General features: G+C 42.7%; 1 long non-coding RNA gene across 2 annotated transcripts; it reads right to left on the bottom strand.

Moving 5' to 3' along the window:
* Positions 1–1,322: 1,322 nt before the first annotated feature.
* LOC142568389 (uncharacterized) lies at positions 1,323–10,457 on the bottom strand. 2 transcript variants are annotated; one of them, XR_012825429.1, is made up of 4 exons: positions 10,352–10,457; positions 6,907–8,083; positions 5,772–5,852; positions 1,323–3,478 (listed from the first exon to the last, which is right to left on the bottom strand). It is a non-coding gene; the product is annotated as an uncharacterized LOC142568389 (long non-coding RNA). The 2 variants fall into 2 exon arrangements; XR_012825430.1 differs by lacking the exon at positions 5,772–5,852.
* Between the last annotated feature and the right edge of the window lie 2,674 nt (positions 10,458–13,131).

The raw sequence follows: 13,131 nt of genomic DNA, 5'->3' as shown, positions 1-13,131 counted from the left end.
ACTCCAAAATAGTTGCGCTCTCGTGGCTTCACTGTACAGAGATAGTGCAGCGTTAGCTAGAAAGCATGAATTTCCTAACTCCATGCCAAAATAAGCTTGTAAAATTATTTAGGTGCTAGAATCCAGGGTTTGTAGCGAGCCTTGAAAATCCTTTATTTCTAAAATGCCATTTTCAAGGCATTGAAAACCCTTGAATTTTTAGAAGTACTGGAAAGTCCTTAAACTTGTACACTTGGCAAGACTTAGCAGACATTGCCAAGCGTTTTTTTCCCTTCTGTGACACTCTTTCGCATGTCACAGAAAATTGTCTCTGGAGGTAATAGAAGGAAAGCAACATCCTTAAAGTTGAAATTACAAAGGAGCTGCAGATACCAGTTTTATGCACATGGAACCGGCGACAAATGTGCTTGGAGGAGCAGAAGCAGGAAGCTCAACAGTTGAGGCATTCAAAGAGAAGCCGTGAAGAGTAAATTGAGAGCGACAGACACAATAAAAAGAAATTAGAAATGACTATTGCTTATTTGATGGTGAAAAAAGCTGAGGCAACAGATGACATCACATACACTGTCAAACCAAACAGTATTCAAAAACTGCAAATGTTGCAGGTCCAAGTAGTTAATTGTGCTATTGCAGAAAAACTTTGAGCGCTTTCTTGAAATGCTTCCTTGTGTGCATTTAGTGGTGGGCGGTGAAAGGCAAATTAGCAGTCTTTCAAATGTTTGAAATCACTGAAATGCGATTTGTTTTGTTTTCTTTTGTTTGCATTAAAGTTAACGGTGTTCTTGAACAAGTTATTGCCTGTCCAAACTACTACACACATTGCATGAGGTCCTTGAAGTTACTGTGTCGGGGCCTCGAAAGTCCTTGAAAACCATTGAATTTTTTTCTTCAATATTGCTACGAACTCAGTAGAACAACTGTCATGGAGTAAAAACCTTGGCTGAACAGGGGCTTATACGCAGAGCACAGGAAGACTAGAAATGCAGTAGTAGGCATGGAGGGCCCTGAAAAAAATGTGCCACATCCGCTCGTCTGCCTTATGTTTCTGCACCGACTGTCGCATTTTTAATAGAAGTGCACTTTCTGTTCTACTCCAATAAACGCAACATTATGAACTCCAGTGTGGGGCAGTCCTTCAGCCAGTGCAGAACTTTTTCTGTACATCCGAGTCAGCTCTGTCATTTTTCCAGCATTGTAGTACAAGATTTGTTAAACTGGTTTAGCAGAATATGAGCAGTATACTCTTAAATTAGCTGTTTATTTGTATGCACAAGTTCAGGTCCTCAGTTTGGTTGCATGACAAATTGCCATACCTCAATAGATACAAGAAACAATTTTATTACAGTTTAATAAAATCCAAACAGTAATAATCACAACAATATAATGACATACATTTCTTTTGGTACGTATACAGCCCATGTCCTGGCAGTGTATAAATTCAACTATACACCGCAAGTACTGTGTCCTGACCACTATTATTCACATGTGTAAAACCATCACAGCAATTCAACAAATATCACAGTAATTAGTGACATACACTTTGTAACTGCTTTACATGAGCATAATGTATACAAATGGTCCCTGTGTACCTACACATGACTAGTGCCACCCGAGTACTATTACTCACAGGTGTAAAACCAACAAAGCAGTTCTTTAAAAAATATCACAGCGCTTAGTGACGTACATGCTGTAACTCCCTTGTAGAAACTTAATACAAACACGTGAGGACACAGAAAGCTAGCAGTGGGCATACATGGGAATACCACCGCCTCAATACTAATTCACAAGTGTAAAACCAACCAAGCAGTTCTTTAAAGAATATCACAATGCTTAGTGACATACATTTTCTAACTAGCTTATATAAGCTTTATACAAACATGAGAACATACACAAAGCTAGCGGTGCACCCGCATAGAAGTGCGGCCATCTGAACACGATTATTTGCAAGTGTAAGCTCAACAGAACAGTTCGTTATAGTGACACACATTTTGTAACTGCCTTATACAAGCTTAGTGCAAGCACAAGAATGCAGAAAAATATAAATTAAGAACTTGCTCTATGCATACACAAACAGATCAACACAAATGGTAAACACCGCTTTGAAGACAAATGTGACTGTGGCAAAGCGCAGTGCTGTGCCGGTTGAAATTGCCACCCACAAAAGTATTGAGCAATGCTTAAACCACAGGCAATAAAGTGCTGAAAGACTGCGTCTCTAACGCAACTATTTTAATTCAAATTTCTTGAATATAGGGCTCGCTTGCAGATAAGGCATCTGATCCAACTGACCTGATTTTACACCTGCTACATGCATACAATGCACTCAGATATAACTGGTAATACTAATTATAAAAGCCATTTAAAAACTTGATAGTATGATGAAGATGCATGACTAGAAAAGTTCTGTCCCCCTCGTACTTGTTAAAAAGGTGTAAGTACGACACATGTTCTTTTTTTCCTCAATTTTTGCATTAATGGACAGCCGGGAACCTCGAACCGACACAAAAAAAAAGATACTGCTATGTTAATAGTGTTATGAATAATTTTTTTGCGAAAGCTTTTTTACAGACAAGTTGCAGTCTCGTTTCTAGAGGTTGAGCTGTATCTTGCAAAATAACTTGAAAAGTGGTCACATGGGAGCATGACACTATATCATAATGTTAGTTTCAGTTGACTCTCTTGCCCTACAAGTCGCTGCTCACTGTGGCCAGTGATGCAACAGCAGTGTCTGTGTGATTTTCATCACACTTCCGTCCTATGCCATTCTTACCAGAGTTGGCGGCACATAGATACCCAAATTTCAATAGTGTTGCTTTCTCAGGTGGTTGCTTTTGATTTGCTCAATATCAGTTGGCACTTCAGCTGCATCAAACTTCTTTTTTACCTCTTCAACAACAACATCAACAACAATCTTATGACACCTGTGTTGTCCTTCTAGTTGCCTACAAAGACCAGTCAATCTAGCAACAACACTGACAGTCTACTATCTTGTAATGGGAGAGAGGTGTGTCCCACCATGTGTTCCACATTGTTGTCACTATGTGGGCTGGCTGGGGAGGCCACAACTGTAATATGTTTGCATTTGCATATATTAAAGTGATGCTTGTACTGTGTTATAACACCTAACTTAGTCTTGCACTTGCTGCAATAACACTGGCTCACAGTTGTGGTGAAAAGCTTTTGTATGTTGAGCAAATGAGTTGTATCCACTACAAAAAAAAAGTCAGTGATAGCACACATGTTGCTCTACCAGGCCTGGTGTGGTTCCTTCTGACACTGCTGCTGATGCTGACGCGCTGCTGCTTGCCTCGTACACTGTTGCAGCTGCAGTAGACATGGCAGTCTCTGTATCTATTGCTGCCGTGTCATCTGTCATGGTAACTTCCAAGTGGTATCGGGCTCACTTCTGCAACAGAGATGTTGTTTGCCCCTTGAGGGCTCTCATGATCAGGGCCAATAATTTCGTAGGCATTGTCTCCTGCATCGAAGAAGCAATAAGAACAGCATGAATTAATAAACATAAGCTCTAAAAAGTACAGACATCAAGACTTAACCACAAGCTTTGCACATAAGTGATCGGGCTTAATGAATAATACTTGCAGGAGGAGTTACACAATTGTTTGTGTATATTACAGTAAAGCCTCATCAGAAGATATTCAAGAGGCACGGGAAACATGTCTCTCGAAACCAAAAATTTTAAGACACTGAGGAGCCAGACTAGATCACTTTATTTTGCATCATCACTAAAGTATGTTTTGATATATCTGAAGGAATAAATGCTCAGGGTGGCTTAAAGGGCCCCTAAACCACTTCTCGACATTTTTTGAACATTTCAAGTAAACACGCGTATCGAAATCAGAATGCCGTCACGATCGACGAAGCCAAATGCCAGAGTGCGTAGCACTGCCGGAGCACCACAATATGAAGAAAATGACCCCGTGCGCCTCTCTGGACCTATCCTGCACCCCCCAGTTTGTCCTGACGTCACCAGGCTGTCTCTGATGATGTCACCAGTTTCCGGTGCTGTCGATTGGTTGAACGAAAGTGTACGACTGCCGGCAAGGCCTGCAAGCAAATACACACACTCCTTCTTCCTCGTCGCGTTGCGCGCGATGCCATTGTGGGCCGCCAATGGGGGCAAAGAACAGAAACGCCAACAGAAGGGTCTCCCTATGAGGCTCTTCAACACGAGTCACCATACAGTTCCGTTGTATTAGCGCCACTCCTCGCAGGACGACGGGCCAGCGCGGCAGCAACAGAGCTCGTTGGTGTTGGCATGTCCCGTAACATTTGGAGGTGTACTAGGCAAGGAAAAGACGACACTGTCCATATGGCGTGTACCACATGAAAGAGTAAAATGAGTGGGGACTACTTTTCGATAATCAAACACACGTAGCTCCACTATTACTGCACCGTTTCGAAAAATTCTCGTGGCTACCTGTTCATTGCCTTATTGTGTAGAACTGCAACACCGCAACTAAATTTCAACCTCGGTGGTTTAGAGGCCCTTTAAAGAAGACATTCACAGCTTTTTAGTGACTGTAGATTGTGTTAGCTTCCTTCCCAACTTCTGGAATTTGAACACTTCACTTTGCAAGCCTTGTTGCTCGCAGTACCTTTGAGGTGCTCTTAGACGCTCGTCAGCTTCAACTGCCGACACTTTCTGCCCTGCACTGTCCTCGTTGCCCTCCTTTTCTGGTTCATGCTAAAAGAGACATGCGCGATTGACTTGTGTAAGGATTGCGTGATCTTTACGCCCTTCGGAGCACACAAGGTGCACAAAGTGAATGTGTCTGGGTTGTGTGCCTTCGAAGTATTGAATACTTAAAAAGTCATTCTTAGTAACAAAGGTGTCTCTTGTATACAGTATTGTTAACGTGGCAAACATCGGAAAACCAACCAAACCATTTTCATATGTCTCTTACAACCAAGTGCATCTTGTAATGAGATTCTACTGTACTGAATATTTTTCAACTATGGATCATCTGCATGTACATATAGTCACAAAGACATGTTGTGTGTAATGGCGAATCGGGAAACAGTTCGTACTCTTACTTTTTGTCCCTAACATAAGCAGCTGATAACAATATGATAAAAAAGCAAGTAATGAGGCTAGAATGGAACATAATCCTTCAGCTCTAAACAGTTTTTTGGGCCCACATCATTCCCTCATATGACATAAGGAAACAACTTGATTGCAGTAATGGCTGCACGTGATCTGAGTTGATTGAAACAAACTATACGTAAGGTTGTCCTGCTGGTGATCCTGGCTGCGCGATGCTTCTCATGCTTTTTGGCACAATTTTTTTTTCCACTCCACTTTTTTTTCAGATTTTCTCCCCTTTCCCTTCCCCCTTGTGTAAAATAGCACACTTGAAGTATCAAATCTGTTGAACTAACGTGTGTATCAAACCTGTTAACATGTGTGCTTCTCTGTGGTCTGTGTTGTATTTTTGCGCTGCACAATTCAATTCAAGATGAAAGATGGAACGTCCCTGCCTTTAGTTTAATTGTGTGTGTGTGTGTGTGTGTGTGTGCGTGCGTGTGCGTGTGTGTCATGTTTTGAAATATATGTACATTCAGGAGTGCCTGCATGCCCTTCTCTCCTGCTCCAGTGACGAAAAGGAGAGCCTGTTTATGTACCATAGTAAAAAATTCAAAGGTTTTCGCTGTGCTCATTACATCCCTTATCATATGGATCTGTCACAATACAGAGTAGCAGTGGTCCATAATACTAGCCCATCCCAACATAATTATAAATTAACACATACCGACATGCTGCGAAACAGCTGTTGCAAAGCCGCTGGTGAAGGCAATTTCCGCAGCTCTGCAGTGGTACAGCCGAGTTTCACCTGTATAGTGACAAATCCATATGCGTGTTAGCAACTCAGTAGTTGCTGATGGTTTCATAAGCTTTACACTACACAATAAAGTAATCTAGACAACTTTGTTGGAACAAATGCACATAATTAGGACACCACTTAAACACTAACACGATTAATTGCCCCCAATCTCTCACTCACTAAGGGATAATACTATGGAAACATCGGTGGAGAGCTCAGATTAACACAGCCCATAAAGGACAAGCGTTCTTTGAGGAAAACAGCTATAACAGCAGTTAGTTTTCTTGATCATTTTATGTGGTAGCTTTGATTTAAATGTCATGCAGTACTATAAAATACGAAGTGCCGCATTTCTAGCAGCAGAAGGCGTCGTCAGGCTCATGGTACAACAGATTTTTGCACTGTTTGTCAGTGAGCAGACACATACAAAGAAAACCGAATTCACACATACATATACAGTGTCAAGTGCACTTCTCCTTCTGAAAACGCAGCCACCAGTTCCAATGTTGCTGAAAGGAAAGGTAATATAAAGTGCGAGACTGCATGGAACTGCCACTAATGACTGTAAATGTATGGTCTGCTGATTGCAGAGGTAGTCACATGCTATTTCTAGTCTCGTTTAGAAGCATTACTAAAGAATAAATTAAAATCTATTCATAAGTCACGAATTTCATGCATCCACAGTTTGGCTAAATAACTTGTGAGAAAAAGACATGTTTACCTGGAATAGCAACCTTTTTTCCTGCTGCAAAACTTTCCTTCGAATTAATGAAATAACTTTACAGTGTCATAATGCGTTTCTCGCAACTACTTGCCAGCAGTGGCGAGTTAGTGTTTATATCCGACTCATTGGGCGACAATACTGCCAAACACAAATGCTTCACGAACACGAGAACATGTCCCTCGCAGAGAATAGCAACCATATATGCCTCTGTGAGACATGATCGCACCTTTGTGGTCAAAATGTACATTAGAACGACATCACCATCTCATTAAAAAAAAAGCCTCCGTACAAGGCAGCCGCCAACTGCATAATGTGAAATTGCAACTGATGTCCACTTACTGGTGGCCTGTGTTTGAGTCACTTTTGGCAGTTGACTGGGTGCTGAGAAATGCACGTCCTGGGTTGTCCCTGCAAAACATACAGGGTTATGTCAAATGTTTAAAATATATATATATGCCGGCATTTCATCAGTCGCAAAACAAACGAGTAAACTAATAAACAACTGTAATGTAAACAGAGTACACATCATAAGATAGGCTCTCAACTGTTAATGCATTACGCAAAAAACCTAATGCATAGGAAAGACTATATGTATACACACGAAGCTGACACACAATTTAATTCGCTCTAGGTTTTTCCGTGCAGTATATTCAAATTATTATGTCTCGTGGTTAGAGCAAAATTAGTGTAAATTACGAACTAAATTATCTACCCTGGAAACTTTTCTTCAATATGCACCTGTGCGCGCTTCGAACGAGTAGCGTTGTAAAATTTACGTACATGGCATTTAACATAGTTGCTGAACACGGATTTCCTTTGCCCTGTGTCGTGTACAGTGAGCTACATATATCTGCCCCCCCCCTTTTTTGTACTAGCCATACTGCGTGCCATTGCACCTATACGCACGTCAATAAACCTCACGACACAGAAATAAAAAAAGCGCCAATCACCCATGCCTGCATGTTGTAGTGGGCCTAACCTAACCAAGAATGGGCTGTTGCTTTTTATAGTAAACACAGGCACCGTGCTCATTGCAAGTATGTATCATGTCGCTAAGCAAATATGTAATTTCATTGTACCACTATTTTTTTATCACATGGATATATCTGTTGAGAGGCAAGACAAAAAGCAGTCACTTCTCAGAACTAATCAGCTTTCTTAAAACACATTTTTAACTTTTCAATTACACTTGCTGCTATGTGTTTGTCTCCAGAGAGCATACTTGATTTGACTTTCCAATCAGAGACATTACATAAATATACCATGTTAAGATGACTGCCTGGAGCACGTGAGAATTTTCATCTTCGTGTAACATACTGTATCTTGATTTTGTTGACATTTGGTCAAATGGTACACCCAATATACCCACATACTAGTTTTCTTGTCCAAATAACATGCCAATGTATTTTGATTTTTTGGCACTGGCTCCTCTGCACTACGTGAAGTCGCGCTGCACTGGCTCTTTCACATCCTCGTGTCCTTGCAGCTGCCTTCTTGCGTTATATAAAGCGGGTGCCTGAAAAATATCGTATGCAAAAGTCAACACAAGGGCATGGTGCAAAACAACATCAAGACAGTCAATGCCATGGCAATAAAAAAGTCTTAGCTCTTAGTCTTCCTAGTGAAATGCATGCAAAACATCCAAATGACTGCAACAGTCAACTGCTAAACTAACTTAAATTTTTAGATTTAAGCAAAAAAAAACAAATAAACCACAGTTCATCCTTGTTTTTCATGAATGTTAGAATACTCCTGCTAATGAATAGAATATTGGTCATTTTCAGACGTCATAGGTTTGTCATGAGTCTGGTGTATTGCAAACACCACTTGTGACACATCCTAAGCACGTGCCCAGTGTTCCCCCCCCCCCGCACCATCCCTGGTTGTGCCATTGCTGAAGCCATAATTTCAGGATTATAGCTGCAAACATGATGCTTAGTAGGGATGAAAATATTGTCCTTCAGCTGAATGGATATATGGATGTGCCTATAAAAAAGGGCAACAAGGCTTGTTATGGCAAGCTTACCCACATTTCAATACTAACAAGTTCACTGCGGCCTGCATCTAAGCTTACTAAAAGGCATGAACTTATTTTCATGCATGAGGTGCGCAGTGGAGTTCATTTTTGACAGACCCGACTACTGCTGCAGTTTGAAATCTAGCATCTTAGATTCTTGTAGGCATGTAAAAGTTGCAGTTAAACCGCAGTTATTAGTTTATTACACCAACCTATTGTTCTGTGTACGACAGACTGGTAACACGGAATTAAAGCAACATTTTATTTTGTTATTTTATTTCTCTACTAAAAATATTCAAGCGATAAACACATCTTGATCTGCCATGCTATAGCAAAATGCACACATTACGCTTGTAACCCCCAGAGGAAGGCTGATTTAGCTGTTCATATGACATAACTCTGACACGCCAACTCATATTAGCAAATGCACAGGCATGTCCAAAACAATAAGCGTATGCAAAGCGCCCCTGCAATTGTAATTCCACACAGCAGCCGCTATATTCGATGCCGATGCGTAACTAGCTGCTCGACAATTCAGAGTTCGTAGACATAAGCATCCTTTCGGTTTCGCACCGTGCACGAAAACCGCAACAGGAGACAAAACCAGACCTATAATCACACCATTTCAACATGAGCAAAAACAGTTCAGTCTTAGGGATAAACACAGTGAGAGAGATTTAGTGCGCGACGGCGACGAGCGACGGCTTCGAGCGACAAAACGGGCCGTCGCTTGAACAGGTGGCTCGGTTCTGGAAATCTAGAAATCGTCGCTCGTCGCCCAGAAGTGCTATGAGCGACTAGCCAATAGCGCGAAGCAGGAACTGGATGTACATACATCGCTCAAATACTACCGATTGTCGCGCGGAACGAGCAAATGATTCAATTTTTATACGTGCAAGGATAAGGACGTACTGCAAGACCTCCGGAAATATTTTATGGTACTTTTTATAGTTAAATCCATCAACGTAAATTACTAAAGCACGCGTCACGCGTGACTGCAGCCCTCATGCCGGCAACACCGGGGAGGCGTCGCTCAAAATCGTCGCTCGCACGGAGTACGACTTGTAGGCGACGAGCGAACGCGACAGCCATCTCCGTCGCGTCGCTTGTAGCTGCCGCGCGCAAGATCGCTTATATGGGGTTTATACTTTTTTCAGCATAAAACATGGATTCCTCATGCGTTTTCAGTAAGTTCAAGATGACGCGCCCAACTGACCTCTTGCAGCATGCAGCTGAATGTCTGCGGCAAAGTTTCTAACTAGCACTGGTGCTGCACGTAACTTCAGTGGTCGCAGATTCCCCCTGCGCGAGACACCGTCAAGCGCGCGGTTTATTTATAAAAAAAAAAAGCATACTGCCAGCAAAATGACGCCTTCTGTTATGTGATTCCTTAGTTCAACAGCGTTCCGTACACAGTAGACTGCCAAATTGAATAAATTCAGACACACAAAACGCACGCTAATCACGCTCCGCATAGGCTCGGAATCACGGGCTGGTGAACTAACCATTTTAAGCGTCCTCTCGCCTGGCGTCTTATTGAACATACCATAGTTCTGGCAGCGTTTGCGATTTCTAAAGCTCTTACGGACAACGGCAAAGTGATAAAATCACATGCAGTTATCGCGACGACTGGCTTTTTCGATTGACATCGAGAGACAGCGCGTACGCCTAGTCCTTTGTCAATCGCGTCGGCTAAGCGCAGCGACGACTTCCTGGCGATAGCATGACATATACGGAGAATGTGCACCTAAGTTAGAATTCACTTACCGTGGAGGATTTGTTGTTATATCCAAGGCATGACGAACGACTGTCGTGTTTTCGTGGCGACGCGAGATGGCTAACACACGATCTCCCTCGGCTGGCCTTTGCTCGCTGGACGGTTCAACTTTCTCCGGTGCTGTGTTGTTCCGCGATCTTGAGCGCGCGCGCGCGTGGTGGAGCCACTCCGAGTGAAAAAGTAGAGCGCTCGCTACGCGTTCCTTTGAACTGCGGCGGCCTGTTCTCTTAGAAGCAAAACGATGTGTTCTTTGCTAAGCGTGCATGAATGATACATTGCCATGTTCGGGGCCAGCCACCTACAGTTGAAGCAGAAGATTACGCTACGTTTTGTTTTCTATTGCCGCAAGAGTCTCTCTTTTCTATTGTCGCAAGAGTCTTTTCACTCTCTCTGTCTGAAGGGGAGAGTGAAAAGCACATTTCACTCTCTCCTTGCTGACAGAGTGAACAACGCATTTCACTCTCCTCGACATTTTGCGAGAGTAAAACGACGCTTTGAAGAGTGAACCGGCAACTTCACTCCTGCGATACCCTTCCTAGTTTTTAGAGTGTAGTACCCAAATTTTGTTACCCTTGCACTCAAACGCAGAATTAAACAGCATATTGTATCGCCTGGTGCACTGCCCGGAGGCTGAATAGCCAATGCAACGCTTTTTAATTAATTAAAATATTACGTTGACACAATATTAGTAGTCTGAAAGCAAATACAAAGCATGCATTAAATATTTCTTCTAAACCACGTGCTATATTGGAATCATTTTCAAAGCAGAGACAACAAGAGCGAAGCTACATGAACATATATTCGGTTTTCAGTTTCAGTTTATTATTCTTATTATACAATGAATTGGTAAGAGACAATATACAGACGAGGGTCCCAAAGTCAAAAACTCCAACGGGACCCTCTGTTAATAATAAGAATGTAGAGATGTATTGAAGAGCAAGCTAACTAAAAGAAACAAACACAATCGGGAAAATACAACATAGAAAAATAAAATGAACCAAAACAAAATGTTTCTGTACAAGCCTATAGTGCATAAAAAAAACTTGACCCATTTCATGCAAAAGAAGAAAAATAGAACAAGCACTAGCTAGCACCACTAGCAAGAGAAGAAGAAGAAAATAACCATGAAGGCTTCAGAATAGACCACAACGCGTGACATAGCTGGGATGAACATGTGCATTAGTTGCAGACATCAGGGCTTCGAAGTTCAGGTGTTTCCCATGCCCTATCAAAAGCCTGTAATGCTCACAGAGGCCAGGTTGTACAGACAACATGCAGATAGCTGGGGCGAGAGTACGCCGAACGTTCTACACGTACCACTGATCGAATTTCAGTGCCACCGATAGGTACAGCAACAGCCGATTCCGTGCAAAGCATGGGTTATTGCGTGACACTTTTATGAAGGCGCCATCACCTGCTTTTTAGCACGGAGCTCTTCGTTCAAAGCGTTTAAACACAATGAGCACTTCACAGCTTTGCTCCGCATTCTCTGGCTTAAATTTCCGCATGTTTATTTTTTCTCGTGTCTCATCATTAATCGTGTCATCCCATCATCATCGTGTCCCATCAGTAACAACAGCCTAGTGTTTATTTTATCTTCTGGACTGTAGACAAGGCAACGAAGTTTAAACGACCCGACACGGTTGCTTAGTGGCTATGGTGTTGGGCTGCTCAGCACGAGGTCACGGGATCGAATTCCGGCCACGGCGGTCGCATATCGATGGGGACGAAATGCGAAAACATCCACGTACTTAGATATAGGTGCACGTTAAAGAACCGCTGGTGGTCCAAATTCCCGAAGTCCCCCCCCCCCCCTACAGCGTGCCTCATAATCAGATCCTGGCGACACCAAGAAAAAAATAAAAACACAGTTATCGCTCTGAAACTGGACTAACCAACGCGCGATTGCATATTTTCTCCGTCGAACAGCCGCGATCCACCGCCTCCGTCGCCCTTGCTCGTAAAGCAGCACCGAAAACTAAGTGCGTGCCTGGCAACTTTTTGTGCGTGTTAAAGCACCCAATCTCGCAACAGCCATTTCAAGACATCGCTGAAGGCTTACAGAATCGTTAAATCACGATCAAGAATGCAAACAAGACAGCACGCGCATAGGCGCTGGCGGGAACAGTGGTCGCCCGAGACCGCCTACGCTTCGCAGCCTTGGCGCCTTAACGACAGACGGCGTTTTGCGCATAGTGCCGATTGGCTTGAAATTTTGTGATAGTCTTCTTTCTGGCCCTCTTTCTGCGGACAGTGATGAATCTATCATCCGATGAGTCTTCATCCGACACGGAGTACAGCTCAGTGTCGTCGGTGTCACTGAGCACGCTTCCTGTCTTTCTCGTGAAGGACGGCCTTGTTGACCCCTGGCCAGGAGAGCATCTGGAAGGCTCCGCGTCCATGGCCACAAGACCGGGAGCCGAGGCACCAGGAAAATCCGAAGATTTCGCCAGAAACCTGAGAACACAGATAGAAGCATTCTACCAAGAAGACACTTCGTCGTCGTCCTGCATTACATCGGTAATGTACAATCTAGCACTGCAGGTAATCAAATTAAAGCTGCAAGCATGGGTAGAGAATAATGGCATTTTTGGAGATCTTCAGAATGGCTTTAGAATAGGTATATCAGAAGAAGTGAACAAACACTGACACCAAGATCAACATAGGAGAAATTGCTTGTGCTTAATAAATGACATAAAGAAACTATATATTAATGGAAATTAAAGTGGATGAAAATAAAATTTGGCGCAGGCGAGAACCGAACCCACAA

The sequence above is a fragment of the Dermacentor variabilis genome, unplaced genomic scaffold, assembly GCF_050947875.1.
Source record: "Dermacentor variabilis isolate Ectoservices unplaced genomic scaffold, ASM5094787v1 scaffold_18, whole genome shotgun sequence".
In the NCBI taxonomy this organism is placed as follows: domain Eukaryota; kingdom Metazoa; phylum Arthropoda; class Arachnida; order Ixodida; family Ixodidae; genus Dermacentor; species Dermacentor variabilis.
Note: the sequence above shows the minus strand (reverse complement) of the source record. Positions and strands in the feature narration are given on the sequence as shown.